Here is a 20,042-nt window from a genome sequence, read left to right as displayed (position 1 = left end):
GAACATTGTCCAACGCCACCAAAGGGTAGCTCAAAAACATTTTATGAAAAGTTTCCGTACTTCTCAGGGTTTAATGTTACAAATCCAGAAACGTTTTATTTCAAACTTACGAATAAGACAGGAATGAAAACAATGTTGACGAATACAAAACAAATTTATTCTGCAAACTTTTATGCTCAGCTATCTACATTAGGTTTTGACTTTTGGAAAGACAACATTGAGACAAAAACTGTCTGCGCATAAAATACTGGCAGGTGCAAGGATTAGAAGCCTTTTTTAGAGCCTGCATTACACCAGAACAAATAATGTTTTGAAATGACAGTGTTAAACAAATTTCTTGTCTTGACCTAGCTAAGATAAAAGATTTAAATAAACCGTCTATACCTAAACCCACAAATGACAGTAATGATGCTAGAGAAGTGGAGATAGATGTATCATATATTTTGAAACAAAACAGAATCAATCCTGATTGGAAAAAATGGTTAATCTGGCTCACAGACACGAATAGCTGTCAAGATAGATTCCTGAACAAAACACAAGGGTTCACAGCGAATAGGCCAGATCCAAGATACTCCCAGAGACAACATCCAGGGATAGTAACTACTTACAATGTAGGAAAACTATGCCTTGAGTGGCTACATAAATCTACACTTCCAGAAATCAAACAACACTTATCTTTACTCAAAGAAGGAAATAATTTGCGAGATTTCCTAATGGGGCCTTGCAAACCATGTCAAAAACGTTTCATATACGCTGGTATATACGCTGCGTACAACAAAGCTTGGAAAATAATGCAAATGGAAACTGCACAAGGAAATCGAGAAATTGATCGTATTCATTTAGAGAAAGCTCTCTCTGTAGTGGACAATGGGTTAACGACTCTGTCCTCCAGAATATATTCTTTGGACAGCATTGTATCCTCTGCAATTGACATAATAGTGCAGGACTTGCTAATGTTATAACATGCCATTAATTATAATTGGGTGACCCAGTGACCCTCAGAACCTGGGTATTACGTGATATGTAAATAGTGGTTCTGTCGGATTGTACTCAATCTCTTTGGTTAAACAATTACTTGGCTCACTTTTTTCTCATATGTACTTTTTCATGAAAAACATAGAGATACTTTAAAGAAAAATGCACACACCAAAGGTTTTTTTCTTGTACGCAAAGTTGTAATTATTCAATCACTTCGCAAAAGAATTTTTTCTTTTTAGATATTAAAAAATCGGTTGTAAATATACATTGAAAATATAATGACAATAAATAAGTGCTGCAGTGAATAAACGTGATCTGTGACTAATGGATCACTGAAATAATATTGAGGGACAAAATATCGACTTGCAAAAATATTGTGGAAAAAATATCGACAGTCAAAATATCAGTTTGTATCTACAAACAGGTAAGTACAAACATATCGAGTACAAAATATCGTTTACAATAATATAGTTGTAAAAAATATCGACTTTATTAAAAAGAGTGTTAAATTAAATTAATATTAAAATTTAATTACTAAAATATACTTAAAAATACTTAAATTAACTTATAATAATTAAATAATAAATGAAATTAATAAAAATAATATTTTACAATCATATTTGTTAAAACATATATATATATAGTAACATACTATAATTAAATAAGATACTATTATATTACCGTACGATACCAGAAGTGTAAAAAATACTATTCCCACTCCAAAGAGTGCAAGCGTAGGGAAAGCATTGGATAGCGTAGGGGTTAAAAATACTATTCCAACTCCAGTGGGTGCAACAGTAGGGAAAGCGTTGGATAGCGTAGGGGTTAAAATTAATATTCCCACTCCAGTGGGTGCAACAGTAGGGAAAGTGTTGGATAGCGTAGGGGTTAAAATTACTATTCCCACTCCAGTGGGTGCAACAGTAGGGAAAGTGTTGGATAGCGTAGGGGTTAAAATTACTATTCCAACTCCAGTGGGTGCAACAGTAGGGAAAGCGTTGGATAGCGTAGGGTTTAAAATTACTATTCCAACTCCAGTGGGTGCAACAGTAGGGAAAGCGTTGGATAGCGTAGGGGTTAAAATTACTATTCCCACTCCGGTGGGTGCAACAGTAGGGAAAGTGTTGGATAGCGTAGGGGTTAAAATTACTATTCCCACTCCAGTGGGTGCAACAGTAGGGAAAGCGTTGGATAGCGTAGAGGTTAAAATTACTATTCCAACTCCAGTGGGTGCAACAGTAGGGAAAGCGTTGGATAGCGTAGGGGTTAAAATTACTATTCCCACTCCAGTGGGTGCAACTGTATGGAAAGTGTTGGATAGCGTAGGAGTTAAAATTACTATTCCAACTCCAGTGGGTGCAACAGTAGGGAAAGCGTTGGAAAGCGTAGTTGTAATAATTACATTTGTAAAAATCACATATTAACAAATTAATCATTAATATAAAATTATTAACAATTACTATTTAATTAATTAACACATATAAATTAATTTACAAATAATTTTAAATTAATATCAATTAATTAATTTACATATTTAATTAATTATAATTAAATTACTTCCCACCCTATTCCCCTATAAACCCACAACCCGCTACAGAATTACATTACGCAATTATTATAAAAACAAAATTCATTTAATAAAATTATTTATAACATTAATACACACTTTTCACACATATTATTACATAAAAATACACTATAAAATATTATATATTATTAAAAATTCGATATTTTTGCTATCTATATTTTATACAGTCGATATTACTTCACTTACCTTAAAAACGATATTTTTGTAGTCGATATTCTGTCCAGTCGATATTTTGTCCAGTCTATATTTAAAAGTCGATATTATGTCCAGTCGATATTTTGGAGTCGATATTTTGTCTGTGCACCGTGACTAATGGTGACTGTTATAGTGATACAGTTTCGTGAAAAATGCAATTAGATACACTGGTCCAGCAATAACTTCAATTTCCTCAAACAGTATTGTAAATCATATTTTTCTGTTGAGATGTAGTGAGGACCAATTGGTGGATTAGCGTCGACGTTTCGACCCAGCGGTATGGTGCCGGTTTATTAGCAACTGATTCGGGTCTTCATCAGGACAAAAGGGGGGACAACCTAAAATTAGATAAAAGGTGCCTGTTTTAGTGATGGGTGTGTGCATGACTCATCCAAGTAATGGAGAAACACGGCGGGACTTGCTCACCTTAAAGAAGGAGACTGAGGTGTCTTATTCATATCCTCCGTGGGATGATTGTTCTCTCTTATGTCGAAGCGTGGTATCTGTAGGTTATTAATATCAATAAGTACCAACTCTACATGTTATTTAAAAAAGGGGGGAAAGTGGAGGAAGGGGTGGACATTCGATTTATCAAAACACGTACCTTCGTAAAAGAATTTATCACCGTCCGGTGACAAATTCAAGTTTGAAGTGCCGCAGCCGCGATCACCTAAACAATGAACATGCCTTAATTAGTCAACTTCCTAACCGCATGGATAGGAATGAGTGGTTTAACAGAAGGAAGGGTGCGCCAGGCACCATACCGGTGGCCATGTCACTTACGGTCACCGCACTGTACCAGCCTTTTGGGTTCATTAGTTGTGGACTTACTTGAGGAGCATGACAGCAGACGTCTGTATCTCTCTCCCGTTCATGAGTCAATTGGTGGGGATCGCGTCTGATTACCTGTTAAAAGCCCATTGCGTCAGCGTGGCATGCACTTCTGGGGAACACGTCATGTGTGACGTGTAGGGGGGTATACAAAGCCCGGAGGGCATGTTCATATGACAGGGTTAGTTGGAAAACCCGTACTGGCCAAAGTAAGATTACAACCACGGGTATAGTGGAAATTAGTTGATTGAAACAGGACTTTTAATGGGACTATGTCAATTGTAACTGGGACTGTTAGAACTGGAGATCCTAGTGTGTGGGCGCCAGCGTACAAGTCAGAACCACAGTCTGTGCCGGGTCTGTACGGCATCCCATTATTACACTGTTTATCAAGGATGTATATTTAAAAAATGCATATACACAAGACACATTAGCAAAATATCATACAGTGCTTAATTAGGGTTGCATAACAAGTGTTTGTTAAAGTCTGCTCATTTGTAAACATGTTTCTTCCTGGCTATTCAAACCCTGTGCTACAGAGTCTAGGTTATGGATCCAGAGGCACTCTTTGTAGTTCAAAATGGAGGCCATGTCCCCTCCTCTCTGGTGTAGTTCATTTTTTTCCAAAACCCACCATTCCAGGTGTTCATGTGAGTGGTTGGACATGTTGTAGTGTTCTACTAGAGGAGCACCATGGACTTTGCACCGGATTCTACTTTGGTGTTGTAGGATCCTGTTTTTTAACCGTTGGGTTGTTTGGCCTACATATAACAGTTGACAGGGGCATTTGATGACATAGATGAGATGTTGGCTGTTACAGTTTGTGAAGTTGGTCATTGTGTATGTCTTATTTCTGTTGGTAAAAGAATTGACAGTCTTGGTGTATTTGCATGCTTTGCATGCTCCACATCTACGGTGTCCTGTTATTGGTGGCATTCCTAGTTGGCTCCTGATGTTCGTGTTGTTAGGAGTATCCAAGAATGAAGAGACCACATGATCCTTAATGTTTTTGGCCCTTTTGAAAGTGCACATGGGTGTCTCCTCAATTCCAATCTCTGGCCCTACTAAGTTCCAGTATTTCTTAATTATTTTGTTGATATCATGGCTCCTGGTATTGAAGGTTGTTACACAAATCAATCTTTCAGTTGTATCAGGCTTTTCCACCACTTCTAGTAGCGTTTCTCTGGGTCGATACCATGCCCTCTTGCGTGCTCTGTTGAGTAGGCCTTTGGGATATCCTCTGTCTCTTAGTTTCATGAGCAAAATGTCTGTTTCTTTGAAATAATCACATTGTTTGGTGCAGTTTCTACGGATACGTAGAAATTGTCCGTATGGTAGATTGTCGCGAAGATTTCTTGGATGGTGGGAATTATATTTTAACAGTGTGTTGCGATCAGTTGGTTTTTTATAGAGATTCATTGCAATTTTGTCATCTTCCACCTCGAATGTTAGGTCAAGGAAAGGCAGCGCGTCTCTGTTGCATGCCATTGTGAATTTGATGTCTGTAGAGCGGTCGTTTAGCCACGGCAAGAAAGTATATCAATGTTATAACATGGCCAGTCTCAATTACGTTCTATAATGCAGCTAGGATGGACGTTACAAAATCTTCGTTCAGACTATGTGCCATGGCGTCTAATCAACACAATGTCATTATTTGCTGTATTTAACCTTACAGATAAACAAATCTCTTTGGCACAAAGAGGAGCAGACTATACGCTGCTGAGCATTGAAAAAACTGCTAAGATTACCAATGACAGTTTCTGAGAAGCCTGTCATGAATGGATAATACATGGCACCATCACGATACCAGTGACAATTTTCCAATTTCAGTATTGTCTTCAACATATACCGATTTACAAAAGGGGGTGGTGATGAACGGAGTGTCTGAATTGAGCAGACCACTCTTACCCAGTCCAAAGATCAGGGCTTGATCCATCACCGTTATTTATCTCACTGCCCCATCCCAGCTCAGAACATGGCTATATGCAAATCAGTCTGTCCCTGGCCCAGTGCATCATGGGAACAGGGCAGACTAAACTACCAAGCCAATTCTTTACCAGAAAGGAGACAAGCTACCGGGGACCGGTTTCTGGCATTTCAGCCTCTTCGGCCCGGCTTGCTTGAATCCTGATGGAGCAGTGAGAAAGGGACTCATGTCTGAGTATACCCTGCCACACCTATAGTGGCCAAAATCGATTTACAAAAGGGGGTGGTGATGAACGGAGTGTCTGAATTGAGCAGACCACTCTTACCCAGTCCAAAGATCAGGGCTTGATCCATCACCGTTATTTATCTCACTGCCCCATCCCAGCTCAGAACATGGCTATATGCAAATCAGTCTGTCCCTGGCCCAGTGCATCATGGGAACAGGGCAGACTAAACTACCAAGCCAATTCTTTACCAGAAAGGAGACAAGCTACCGGGGACCGGTTTCTGGCATTTCAGCCTCTTCGGCCCGGCTTGCTTGAATCCTGATGGAGCAGTGAGAAAGGGACTCATGTCTGAGTATACCCTGCCACACCTATAGTGGCCAAAATCGATTTACAAAAGGGGGTGGTGATGAACGGAGTGTCTGAATTGAGCAGACCACTCTTACCCAGTCCAAAGATCAGGGCTTGATCCATCACCGTTATTTATCTCACTGCCCCATCCCAGCTCAGAACATGGCTATATGCAAATCAGTCTGTCCCTGGCCCAGTGCATCATGGGAACAGGGCAGACTAAACTACCAAGCCAATTCTTTACCAGAAAGGAGACAAGCTACCGGGGACCGGTTTCTGGCATTTCAGCCTCTTCGGCCCGGCTTGCTTGAATCCTGATGGAGCAGTGAGAAAGGGACTCATGTCTGAGTATACCCTGCCACACCTATAGTGGCCAAAATCGATTTACAAAAGGGGGTGGTGATGAACGGAGTGTCTGAATTGAGCAGACCACTCTTACCCAGTCCAAAGATCAGGGCTTGATCCATCACCGTTATTTATCTCACTGCCCCATCCCAGCTCAGAACATGGCTATATGCAAATCAGTCTGTCCCTGGCCCAGTGCATCATGGGAACAGGGCAGACTAAACTACCAAGCCAATTCTTTACCAGAAAGGAGACAAGCTACCGGGGACCGGTTTCTGGCATTTCAGCCTCTTCGGCCCGGCTTGCTTGAATCCTGATGGAGCAGTGAGAAAGGGACTCATGTCTGAGTATACCCTGCCACACCTATAGTGGCCAAAATCGATTTACAAAAGGGGGTGGTGATGAACGGAGTGTCTGAATTGAGCAGACCACTCTTACCCAGTCCAAAGATCAGGGCTTGATCCATCACCGTTATTTATCTCACTGCCCCATCCCAGCTCAGAACATGGCTATATGCAAATCAGTCTGTCCCTGGCCCAGTGCATCATGGGAACAGGGCAGACTAAACTACCAAGCCAATTCTTTACCAGAAAGGAGACAAGCTACCGGGGACCGGTTTCTGGCATTTCAGCCTCTTCGGCCCGGCTTGCTTGAATCCTGATGGAGCAGTGAGAAAGGGACTCATGTCTGAGTATACCCTGCCACACCTATAGTGGCCAAAATCGATTTACAAAAGGGGGTGGTGATGAACGGAGTGTCTGAATTGAGCAGACCACTCTTACCCAGTCCAAAGATCAGGGCTTGATCCATCACCGTTATTTATCTCACTGCCCCATCCCAGCTCAGAACATGGCTATATGCAAATCAGTCTGTCCCTGGCCCAGTGCATCATGGGAACAGGGCAGACTAAACTACCAAGCCAATTCTTTACCAGAAAGGAGACAAGCTACCGGGGACCGGTTTCTGGCATTTCAGCCTCTTCGGCCCGGCTTGTTTGAATCCTGATGGAGCAGTGAGAAAGGGACTCATGTCTGAGTATACCCTGCCACACCTATAGTGGCCAAAATCGATTTACAAAAGGGGGTGGTGATGAACGGAGTGTCTGAATTGAGCAGACCACTCTTACCCAGTCCAAAGATCAGGGCTTGATCCATCACCGTTATTTATCTCACTGCCCCATCCCAGCTCAGAACATGGCTATATGCAAATCAGTCTGTCCCTGGCCCAGTGCATCATGGGAACAGGGCAGACTAAACTACCAAGCCAATTCTTTACCAGAAAGGAGACAAGCTACCGGGGACCGGTTTCTGGCATTTCAGCCTCTTCGGCCCGGCTTGCTTGAATCCTGATGGAGCAGTGAGAAAGGGACTCATGTCTGAGTATACCCTGCCACACCTATAGTGGCCAAAATCGATTTACAAAAGGGGGTGGTGATGAACGGAGTGTCTGAATTGAGCAGACCACTCTTACCCAGTCCAAAGATCAGGGCTTGATCCATCACCGTTATTTATCTCACTGCCCCATCCCAGCTCAGAACATGGCTATATGCAAATCAGTCTGTCCCTGGCCCAGTGCATCATGGGAACAGGGCAGACTAAACTACCAAGCCAATTCTTTACCAGAAAGGAGACAAGCTACCGGGGACCGGTTTCTGGCATTTCAGCCTCTTCGGCCCGGCTTGCTTGAATCCTGATGGAGCAGTGAGAAAGGGACTCATGTCTGAGTATACCCTGCCACACCTATAGTGGCCAAAATCGATTTACAAAAGGGGGTGGTGATGAACGGAGTGTCTGAATTGAGCAGACCACTCTTACCCAGTCCAAAGATCAGGGCTTGATCCATCACTGTTATTTATCTCACTGCCCCATCCCAGCTCAGAACATGGCTATATGCAAATCAGTCTGTCCCTGGCCCAGTGCATCATGGGAACAGGGCAGACTAAACTACCAAGCCAATTCTTTACCAGAAAGGAGACAAGCTACCGGGGACCGGTTTCTGGCATTTCAGCCTCTTCGGCCCGGCTTGCTTGAATCCTGATGGAGCAGTGAGAAAGGGACTCATGTCTGAGTATACCCTGCCACACCTATAGTGGCCAAAATCGATTTACAAAAGGGGGTGGTGATGAACGGAGTGTCTGAATTGAGCAGACCACTCTTACCCAGTCCAAAGATCAGGGCTTGATCCATCACCGTTATTTATCTCACTGCCCCATCCCAGCTCAGAACATGGCTATATGCAAATCAGTCTGTCCCTGGCCCAGTGCATCATGGGAACAGGGCAGACTAAACTACCAAGCCAATTCTTTACCAGAAAGGAGACAAGCTACCGGGGACCGGTTTCTGGCATTTCAGCCTCTTCGGCCCGGCTTGCTTGAATCCTGATGGAGCAGTGAGAAAGGGACTCATGTCTGAGTATACCCTGCCACACCTATAGTGGCCAAAATCGATTTACAAAAGGGGGTGGTGATGAACGGAGTGTCTGAATTGAGCAGACCACTCTTACCCAGTCCAAAGATCAGGGCTTGATCCATCACCGTTATTTATCTCACTGCCCCATCCCAGCTCAGAACATGGCTATATGCAAATCAGTCTGTCCCTGGCCCAGTGCATCATGGGAACAGGGCAGACTAAACTACCAAGCCAATTCTTTACCAGAAAGGAGACAAGCTACCGGGGACCGGTTTCTGGCATTTCAGCCTCTTCGGCCCGGCTTGCTTGAATCCTGATGGAGCAGTGAGAAAGGGACTCATGTCTGAGTATACCCTGCCACACCTATAGTGGCCAAAATCGATTTACAAAAGGGGGTGGTGATGAACGGAGTGTCTGAATTGAGCAGACCACTCTTACCCAGTCCAAAGATCAGGGCTTGATCCATCACCGTTATTTATCTCACTGCCCCATGCCAGCTCAGAACATGGCTATATGCAAATCAGTCTGTCCCTGGCCCAGTGCATCATGGGAACAGGGCAGACTAAACTACCAAGCCAATTCTTTACCAGAAAGGAGACAAGCTACCGGGGACCGGTTTCTGGCATTTCAGCCTCTTCGGCCCGGCTTGCTTGAATCCTGATGGAGCAGTGAGAAAGGGACTCATGTCTGAGTATACCCTGCCACACCTATAGTGGCCAAAATCGATTTACAAAAGGGGGTGGTGATGAACGGAGTGTCTGAATTGAGCAGACCACTCTTACCCAGTCCAAAGATCAGGGCTTGATCCATCACCGTTATTTATCTCACTGCCCCATCCCAGCTCAGAACATGGCTATATGCAAATCAGTCTGTCCCTGGCCCAGTGCATCATGGGAACAGGGCAGACTAAACTACCAAGCCAATTCTTTACCAGAAAGGAGACAAGCTACCGGGGACCGGTTTCTGGCATTTCAGCCTCTTCGGCCCGGCTTGCTTGAATCCTGATGGAGCAGTGAGAAAGGGACTCATGTCTGAGTATACCCTGCCACACCTATAGTGGCCAAAATCGATTTACAAAAGGGGGTGGTGATGAACGGAGTGTCTGAATTGAGCAGACCACTCTTACCCAGTCCAAAGATCAGGGCTTGATCCATCACCGTTATTTATCTCACTGCCCCATCCCAGCTCAGAACATGGCTATATGCAAATCAGTCTGTCCCTGGCCCAGTGCATCATGGGAACAGGGCAGACTAAACTACCAAGCCAATTCTTTACCAGAAAGGAGACAAGCTACCGGGGACCGGTTTCTGGCATTTCAGCCTCTTCGGCCTGGCTTGCTTGAATCCTGATGGAGCAGTGAGAAAGGGACTCATGTCTGAGTATACCCTGCCACACCTATAGTGGCCAAAATCGATTTACAAAAGGGGGTGGTGATGAACGGAGTGTCTGAATTGAGCAGACCACTCTTACCCAGTCCAAAGATCAGGGCTTGATCCATCACCGTTATTTATCTCACTGCCCCATCCCAGCTCAGAACATGGCTATATGCAAATCAGTCTGTCCCTGGCCCAGTGCATCATGGGAACAGGGCAGACTAAACTACCAAGCCAATTCTTTACCAGAAAGGAGACAAGCTACCGGGGACCGGTTTCTGGCATTTCAGCCTCTTCGGCCCGGCTTGCTTGAATCCTGATGGAGCAGTGAGAAAGGGACTCATGTCTGAGTATACCCTGCCACACCTATAGTGGCCAAAATCGATTTACAAAAGGGGGTGGTGATGAACGGAGTGTCTGAATTGAGCAGACCACTCTTACCCAGTCCAAAGATCAGGGCTTGATCCATCACCGTTATTTATCTCACTGCCCCATCCCAGCTCAGAACATGGCTATATGCAAATCAGTCTGTCCCTGGCCCAGTGCATCATGGGAACAGGGCAGACTAAACTACCAAGCCAATTCTTTACCAGAAAGGAGACAAGCTACCGGGGACCGGTTTCTGGCATTTCAGCCTCTTCATATACCAGCGGCCTGTATCAAAGGTTGGGTAAAGAGTACATTAGGTCAACCTGGACTTTACCTTACACACAAATGTTGGAATGGGGGAAAAGAGGTATTCCTTAGTGTAAAAAATTGTAAGAACTCACTAAGTGGTACACTTTTGTGCCAGGGTATTAATTTAGATGGAGCCTGCGAAGGTTCTGCAAATAACCTCTCTTGCCACCTGCACGGTACACCCTCCACAGTGTTAGAGCCAATTTTCAGGCGGCTATCCAATGGCAGCTACGTTATGCTCATTGACCACAGCCGTTGTGGCACGTTGCCAGGAAAAGCATATCTAGTTTTTGTGTCATCCAGGGTCACTTGATGTATGCAAGTATTGTATCCAAAGAGAAAGACAGACAGGGAGACGGCGTTATGGCCTTCACTGAATATCTCTTCTATCCGAATTGATACTTTAAGCAAAATGAAAGCCATTCTTTTACAAAAAACTGTGCCACTGACCTCGTTCAGAGAAACGTATGATCTGCAGGTTGCAAGGACTTCTGCAGAGATACATGCATTTTATTATCAACAAATTGCCCAGTACATTTCGCGGAAATGTTAGGTCAAATCTTAAACATGTCTGATACCAGCGGCATCGCACATGTATTTAAGACGATTTTTTCGGGACTGTTAACACCATTTGAAGCAGTCCTCGGCATTTTTCCAAATTTTGTGCACTATGTGTTCGGCGGGCTGCCTCTCATTTTGGGACTCGTAGCAGGAATCCTAATTTTATTCATTCTGCTCCGATATGGCAAGTCCAGTCACCAGCGATACCGAGACTACCATGGAACAAGCTCTCCTTGCCATGAGGTATCGTGAACGCATTAAACAGATTCTTGGCTTGGCTCGTTTAGGAGATCTGAACACCACTTGGTTCCTTTCGTTCAGACCAATCTGGCAAGATTGCATCTTACCTGTTCTACAAAGCCTTCTTTGCAGAGAAAAATGCATGTTGGACATTTGTCTTACACTTCCATCAGTCCTGCCATCGGATGTTGACGCCTTGCTAGGTCCGGTAACGACTCATTCATCGTGTTGCCCCCAACGGCTGCCAATTCTGATGATGGCATTCATTGAGGTCTCGCCGGTAAGTCTAACTGAGGCTGAGATACGTAACACTACAGGCACACAGGTACCACCTACTGCGGATATTGCTAATGCAACAAACGCTGACAGCGATGATCCTCATCTATGCACATTTGACCTGCTAACTGAAATAGTTTCCACTTTTACCTACTATGGTAGACGGTTTCTTTGCTAGCCTATACGATCTGATGTTTTCTCCTGACATCGAGAATAACTTTTGATCCATGCACACCGCGTTCCCAAACCTTCAGTTTTTTCCAAAAAAAAAACCATCTAATAATTTGAACTTTTTCCAAAATAGAATTTTGGCACAGAGTAATCTGCTTAAAATAGAACTATTGTTAGAGAACAAGATTTCTTTTGAAAAACTTCCTAAACGACCTTTTTTTCATACCTTAAGAAACATTTCATGATTGTAAATTCATATTTGATAAAAGATTAGAATGTATGCTCTGATAATATGCTTCATATCTATCGAGATCTGCTTTTTATGCAATTTATGCTCATTTCATGTGAACAACCGCTTTTCAAATGCAATTTGTATTTTGGGTGGGATTGTAAACACTAGCCTTAGATATGTTCAGTGCTTATACATTTAGTTTTATTGAACTTAATATTGTGGAGTGGACCCTAGTGTAATTTTCCTGATTCATGCCCATATATAGGTCTAAATCACTCGATCCTTATATAGGCATAGAAATCATACCCTTATTTAGACTGAGCCTATGAAGCCCAAATACGGCATGGCTACTTCCACTAAGTTCCGAGAATCCACAACGATTACTTGGAAAAACCCGCCTTCAGCAGCTAGGGACTTCCCCTTGCCTGAATACTAATTTATCTAGGAAATTGTGGAGTTTTTAAAGAACTAAGGGGCATATTATCAAGAAAGGGCGTTACATTATCGTCGCTTTTATCGGCAGGAAACTGCCAATAAAGCGGCGATAATGGGCTTGATAATTTGCTCTATGAATTCCAATCGAAGCCCATGTTAGATGTGAAGACATCTAACATGGGCTTCGATTGGAATTCCATAGAGCATATTATCAAGCCCATTATCGCCGCTTTATCTGCAGTTTCCTGCCGATAAAAGCGGCTATAATGTAACGCCCTTTCTTGATAATATGCCCCTAAGTCTTTGATGACGTTACTATGTCCAATCATACGTCAAACTCGGCACCTTCAAGGTATAAATATGCCTACATATGCCCAGACAAACACACAGTAGTTTGGAGCAGTTCGACTATCTACTTGCCCGACGCACCCTGCAGCAGCAAGTGCCGAAGGAAGCCGAGCCTCCAGCTGACGCATTGAGAGACGCTGTCTTTTCTCCTGCCGAGAAATCCAGCTCTAGTCTTTCCAGGCTATACTTCTGGGTTGCTGGAAAATCGAGTCCTGAGAGAGCGATACAAGACCTACTTCATTCTAAAACCAAGGTACGGAGCTGATTAGACCCTTAGAGAGTTCTTGGAATAGATTCTTGGCAAAGAATACTCAAACTTAAAGCTACACCTCACTTACTTCTTCCCTCATACTAGACTTAGGTTAGGTACACCGTGGTAGGCATATTTAAGAAAGCACCAGTTGAGTACTTTCAGTCATTATTTTATCACTGTATGTATTTTATGTGTTTTAGGAATTTTATGGCTTAGAACCATATCATTCTTTTACAGTACTACTTTATAACTCTTATCGTATTATATACCTTGTACTTTAAAACCAGTATTACGATTGTAGCAGTAAATTTCTCATGCTTGAGAAAGAAGACTGGTCAATAAATACTTTTTTATTAAAAACGCCCATCTCTCTATTTTCTCAGCCCCTCTGGTGAAACAAAGCATGCACAATTGACTGAGTAAAATAGCTACCTATTGTTTCCACGACTCTAGAGAGTGATTTCTTATTCTTGGGAAACAAAGTTGTCATGTGTATGCAGTTGTCAGAAACGAATCCCTTCTTGTGAGTTCGAGAAAGTTTCTAGTGACCTCTGAGCTAGCTGGCACTAACAATTAAGTTTAATATATATATAATATATATATATAGAGACCTAGTCGACCTCAGTCCTACGTCTAAACTATAGTATACATTATTCCAATGCGCAGAGCCTATTGGGAATATAGGAACTACACTACAAGAGGAGAATAATATTTTTTGATGCCACTGTTTTGGTATTAAGTTGTTCCCATCCTACCTTAACCGGACATATCCAAACAGCGGTACAGCTAAGATTCGTCCTTAAATCATACATGCAGTGACCACCAGTTGATAACCTATTACCCCCAGCAAAACGCAACTCCTAGTCCACCCTTCTGCTTTAATTGTACCATAATGCATGTTCTTGGTGGCGTGGTCAGGGTAATAGGGAGGCGCTGCTGTTTGTTTACTACAATGCGAAAACGTGGATTTAAAAGACTAGTGGTATGGGGAGGGGCGCTTGATGAAGGGTGGCTATGTAATTGTTGAAAGGTGCTAGCTTGATTAGATGGGCGTAAACATTTTAGCGTTTAGTGAAATTGAGGTAATATTTGGGCAAGGGAAAAAGTTGTTTGATGAAGCCGAACCCCCGTTTCCAATGCAATAGGTCTCACGCAAATGCGAGTCCTATTGCATTGCAAATGCTTGTTCAGGGTAGCGGCACCTACTTATTTCGCGCACACATTGTTCAGCTTCACAAACAATGGGCATCCAGTGTACCTGGGCCCTGGTGAAGAAGGACTTGCCCGCCATTGATTGTGCGCTGCCCCCTTCCAATCCCCCAAGTGCCCCTATTATCTACTTATCTAGTGTTTATCAGTGCACACGTACTCTGTCCTGGATCTTTGTGTTTGCTTGTATTGTAATGGGAGGGCCAGCGGGGTAGGATTGAGCCCCTGTATCTGTTTCCTGTGTGCCGCACCTTCCATCCTTTCACCCTCTCCCCCCACATGTTCCCCTCCAGGACAGCCAGCGCCGAGCCTGAGGGAGCATGAACCAACAGCAGAGAATGGCCGCCGTTGGGACAGACAAAGAACTCAGGGGCATATTATTAAGACAGGCGATACAATTATCACTGCTTTAGTGGCAGAAAACTTCCGCTAAAACGCCGATAATGGGTTTGATAATATGCTCTATGGAATTGAAATTGAAGCCCATGTTAAATGTGAAGGACATCTAACATGGGCTTCAAATGGAATTACATAGAGCATATTATCAAGCCCATTATCGCCGTTTTAGCAGCAGTTTTCTGCCGCTAAAGCAGTGATAATTTTATCGCCTCTCTTGATAATATGCCCCTCAGCGACTTGCTGGACTTCAGCATGGTAAGCACGTTTTATCGCCCAGCTGACGGCTCTCAATGTGGCCCGGTGTTTGTGCGTCCAAATACTTGGATGTGAGGGAGCCTCTCCGCGGACCCCTTTTCACGAATCCAAGCAACTGGAAGGTTTATGTTGTGACGCTGCTTCCCACCTTTACTCCATAGCAAGCTTGTGACTTGCTCGTGTCATACTGAAAAATACAGGCACAATCCTTGGTCTAGAGAATAGATTAACAACATCTCTACTGATGTTAGGTAATCAATCACAACTTGTAATTAAGTCTAAATTGCAAGTTGTAATACTATAAAACTTACAGAAGTAGGGTGACTTGTTACAGCTACAGCTTTGCTTCCAGAGTTGTATTTTTTGTAATTATCTATGGCGTTGTAACTAGTAACGCGTAACACGGGTGAAAACAATTCTGTTTAGCTAGTGTTTTGGGCAAAATAACTCTCTGTGTAATGCGAGCCCGCTGGTAAAAAAGGCGGTGGTCCAGATTTGCAAATCTTTAAAGCAACACCGCTTAGAAAGGTGCAGTATCAATGTCGTCTCTGAGATCTATCATTTCACATCACAGACGGATGTCAACACTCTCTCAAGTTTAGTAAATCTTATGGCTCTATTGGTGTAAAGAAAATAGGGCGCATCTCTTTAGGTTTTTGTGATTGTTGTATGTAAACCTCTGGGTAGGAACACTGTGTAGGACTGGGAATTCCGGGAAGGCCTAGTCAATACTAGGTACAGTTACTTAAGTCAGATAGTGTTTTAACAGTAAATGCTCCTTAGTTGACTTGTCTCATCTAGTTGACCTTCTTTGATGCTAATATTTTCGAGGTAGTTGTGAAAGTTAGAATATGGGGGGGTTGCTAAAGCATCTCTTGTATGTATGTATGTATGTATCGCATACTTTTATAGCGCAGACTGTCACCCAAAGTGTATCCTGGCGCTTTGACTCTACCTGACTATGCACAGTCACTTGTCTCTGTGCAGTTGGGAATGCAGTGTTGCTTTTGCTTCTATCCGCCTAGCCTCTGCAAATTACTGGTGCCCTGGAAGTTATTTAATACCAAGAGTCCCAGTCATGCACTCCTTGTTCTTCTTGCCTTTTATTTAGTATGCCGGTATTCATGTCTTTACATTGTGGATTTGCAATTGAAAATGTATGGATATTGAAGTCGTCATTTTGTCTTATGTTTTGTTGGCTTAATGGAGATCTGAAATCTTCAAAATAATGTGACTTTAGTGTAAAACTGGTATGTTTCCAAATTGGGGAAAACTATACCCATATTTGGGCTTTGAAACCTGGTCCTTAAAGACTTCAGTGTCCCACCATCAATTTCTGGATAAAGGCCACTGATATTAGGCAGCAGTAAACTATAGGAGAACTATAGGAGGGTCTGTTCTTTTCACGTAGTACAAAAGCCAGTGCATTCATGCAACGTACTTGTGCTGTTGTGTTCTAAATTTCTATGCTACTCAGTGTTGCTCCTTTGAATAATGTATGAACTGCATTGCCAAGGTTTATGCTTCTATGTCTCTGTTTTTGTAAAAATTGAATTTTACTCCCCTTTGCCGTGATATTGAGATCTGTGTGAGACACAAGAAAGTTGAATTCATCTATCAAAGGATCCCATTTTCTTCTTAAATCGCCTTTCCTGAGCGCACGTTTGACATAAAAAGTATTTGGAAAATGGGCATTGAATAGGCTATGGATACCAAATCTTTTTTCAGGAACATGTTATCCATGCCTTGTTTCTTTGAGAGTGCCAAGAGCTTTGTCAGGTTTCTTAATTCAAATCTGTAGACTGCGATTATGTGGTTAGTGTTTGGCACCTTGTGGGTGCCAACAGGGGTGTTTACTCAACACTAGTGGAGATGCTGGTGGGCATGTTGTGTGCGCACATTATTTACCACTCTCGCTGGTTCCTGGCTGCTTTCAGACACTTGCCATGTTTTATTTTGATGGGAATGTGTTCCTAGGATGAGATTTAAAATATGTTCATGGACAGACGCACATGCCATGGTTTTGCAGTGATCCCCAATGCCCGTTCATCTTTGCTAAATCTGTAAACAGATTTGCAAAACTGTGGTCTATGGGCTTGTTGGTGTATTGTGAGGTAGTCCCAATGGAGGGTGTTCTGTGTGGGTGGCTGAAAGATTTTAGAAAAATTGTGCCAAATTTGGTTGTACAAAATTGTAAATGATAGCATGAGATTATATTGGTAAGTGTGCTCTAGTCTGCTCAGTGTATAATTTTTTTTATTAAATGTGTATAGGCAAGTTGTCCTTTGACCATTGTGATTTTCATGTTGGAAGTGGGTCTGTGTTGGTGGCCACTTGGCCTACCTTTGCTTGTAAACTGTCAGTGGTAACGCTGCTGATCAGTCATCCTTGGTAACATTGCCTCACTTGGGCTAATAAATGAGAAACACACTTTTAGTCGGCTGAACCATTTTGTTGAAAGGAATGGAATGTTATTCCGCTTCCAAACATACTTTTGGCCAGTTGGAGGTGTTCATACTTTCCATGCTGATTGATGTATGAAAATTAGTTGATGGTATTGTTTCATATATTAATTTATTTTGCCTCCTTCAACCATGACTATTCCGTTCTGTCAGAGGCAGGCAGAGTTTATCAGCACTGGCCCTGAATTGATGAGGTGGCTTAAATTCTGCTTGTACGAAAGTCGGAAAGGACCCCGCCCTAGTGCTTGTCAGAAACCATAAAACTGGGGAGTGGCTAGCGCCCGTCGATGGCGGCTTTCCTGTAGCTCTCCCGGGAGGCGCGGGGTGGAGCGGCTCCAGCGTGACTTCTTCACATGCTACGGCCACTAAAACTGCGGGCAAAGATGTCAGAAAGTAAGGTGCCCTAGAGGAATTCTTCCTGGTAGACACTGGAAGCCTCCTTACGAATTCCTGACAGACAGTGAGTGCAGCGCCGGACCTCGGGAGCGTGGCCGCCATTTTGTGGAACCGCCGACGGAGCTCTCCTCCTAGCTATTCTCCTTCGCTTCAATTGCCGTTTTTGGTGCCATTGCTATTTTTTCTTCAAGCCTGTGCCTGCATGAGTTTTAAATTAAGTTACAACATAGCTGCATTCCAGACTATAACGTTTTATTGCGAACTTTGGTCATAATGCATTGTATTGCCATGGCCATTTTCTCTTCATTGCTGAAGCAGCTTCATCCCCTGTCAAAACGCGGAAAATAGTCTTTCAGGGATTCAGCGCCAATGAGGCATCTACCTTGTATTAACAGCGCTCATTTTCTTATATGGCAAGCAATTCAATTTTCACAAGGATAATTCTCCTCACATATTAATTGTTATTGGTGACTTTTCCTATATTTTCTCGTTTCTGGCATGGCCTTAGTGACAAGCTCTCATGGTTAAATAATTTGAGGAATCCAAAAGTGCAGCTCTCCAAGTTTTTCTTTTGTTCTCACCACAAGACGTTGTTGATCACTTTTTATGCTCAAATGAGTTTTATTTGACTGAATTAAAATTTTAATTAATGCTAGCCATGTAATTTATTATTATATTGCATTGTCATCATACAGTTTTGATGTTAACCTTTCTTTCGCATTTAATTGCCTACTTTCGCTTCATGAGTTCAGAATGCTTTCTATTGCATGTGTTTAAATAATTTTATATGTATGCATATTTCTTTTTTGAATTCACTGACTCTGCTTCTGTGACACTTTTGTCATGGTTTAAACATATAACCTTGTTGTTTATTCTAATTCATATTTATATTGTCATCTATGAAAAGTGACGTCATTTAGTTCTTTGGTCACATGGCCATTATATTACAGTGTGATAAGCTATAAACTATACTGCTATTTTTGTACTAAAATTCCTCTCAACCATTTATATCTTTCATGGGAAAGTTATCTAAGGACCTGCATAAGTCATCTCCTACTTCAAGCAAATTCCGAATTCACACAAGCTCTAGATATCAGTGTCTTGCAATGGAGGATTCACTTGACACTTCTTCTAAGAGCTCATCACCAGCCTCAGCTTCTTCAACATCTGGTACCAATAAAGGCTCCATCAAAAGACAAAAATGACTCCTCCTTCTCCTCCAAAACAACCCTCGTCGGTCACAATGGATATCATATTAGATGAAATCAGGGCCTTACGTCCCTTTATCGAAGAAACTAAAACTCCCCTTCAGATGCTGTCTGAGAAGTGGTCACCCTTCTGGAACAAAATGTTGATACTCTTAATGCCTCTGCCTCTAAAGTGAAACGGCTTTGCGCACAAGTATTGGCCCTTCATAAGAAAATTGAAAACTTGGAAAACAGAAGCAGAAGAAATAACCTCTGCATTTATGGCCTTGCAGAAGGTTCAGAAGGTTCTGACTCCATTGCTTTTTTCAAATCTTTCCTCCCAAAAATACTTCAACTACCGGAGAGCACTATTCTCAATATACAAAGAGCATATCTCTTAGGTCCTCCTTAAGCATGGGCGAATTTTGCGAATTCGCAATCCGCGAATTTGCAAATTTGCAATCCGCAAAATTTGTGGATTTTTTTATTTTTGCGAGTTCACGGGTGTTCGCAGGGCACTTTGCGTGTTCGCGGGTGTTCGCGAGGCGCTTTGCGTTTTCGCAGGGGTTTTTTTTGCCTGGTAATCACTGCCACCCTCTCGTTTTTTATGCCCATCTGCCCTCTGTACCACTCGTTTCTCTGCCCTTCTGCCCTCTGCCCCACTAATTCTTTGTCCCCTTCTACCCTCTGTCCCACTTTTGTGCCCTTCTGCCCTCAGCCC

Source organism: Lissotriton vulgaris, chromosome 2_2, assembly GCF_964263255.1.
Source record: "Lissotriton vulgaris chromosome 2_2, aLisVul1.2, whole genome shotgun sequence".
Lineage (NCBI taxonomy): Eukaryota > Metazoa > Chordata > Amphibia > Caudata > Salamandridae > Lissotriton > Lissotriton vulgaris.
The sequence above is the reverse complement of the archived record's forward strand: the minus strand, read 5'-3'. Positions refer to the sequence as shown.